Source organism: Crocuta crocuta, unplaced genomic scaffold (genome assembly GCF_008692635.1).
Source record: "Crocuta crocuta isolate KB4526 unplaced genomic scaffold, BGI_CrCroc_1.0 scaffold27, whole genome shotgun sequence".
NCBI lineage: Eukaryota > Metazoa > Chordata > Mammalia > Carnivora > Hyaenidae > Crocuta > Crocuta crocuta.
The window spans coordinates 6113199-6113616 of NW_027532250.1; the positions used below are offsets into that span (position 1 = coordinate 6113199).

Below are 418 nucleotides of genomic sequence, written 5' to 3' on the forward strand. Positions count from 1 at the left end.
GGCCGTTTGTGAATAGTGCCAAAATGGAGAACCGCACCCCGGATGAGCACCTTACTTTGCCGTCTTTTCGGGTAGACCGTGGTTGGGTGATCCTGGCAATTCTGTGTGTAAATTTAAGACGATCTTGCAGCGTGGGAGTCCGTTCCTGTTGAGATAGTAATAACTTGAAAAACAAAGTTCTCATGTCCTTTTGATCTTGCTTTTCATCATTTAATGCTTTTCCAAATGCTTTGAGTTTTCTTCTACTTTGGGTGGCCTTTGCCCCAAAGTGAGCCCTCCCCGCCTCCCCCTTCTGGCTTTTTATCTTTGTCCAAGTAATGAACCATCAGCGTCCCCTGAGTAGGCTTTGTATGCCGTCCATCATGGGAAGTGGGTACCGGAGCCGGAAGTGGGTGTTCTCCTGAGTGTTCATTCTGTT

At 47.6% G+C, this 418-nt stretch overlaps 1 protein-coding gene across 2 annotated transcripts in view; it reads left to right on the forward strand.

Annotated features, from left to right (window-relative positions):
- Positions 1-418, forward strand: part of ATP9A (ATPase phospholipid transporting 9A) — a 115060-nt gene that overhangs the window by 93629 nt on the left and 21013 nt on the right. The window lies entirely within an intron of this gene.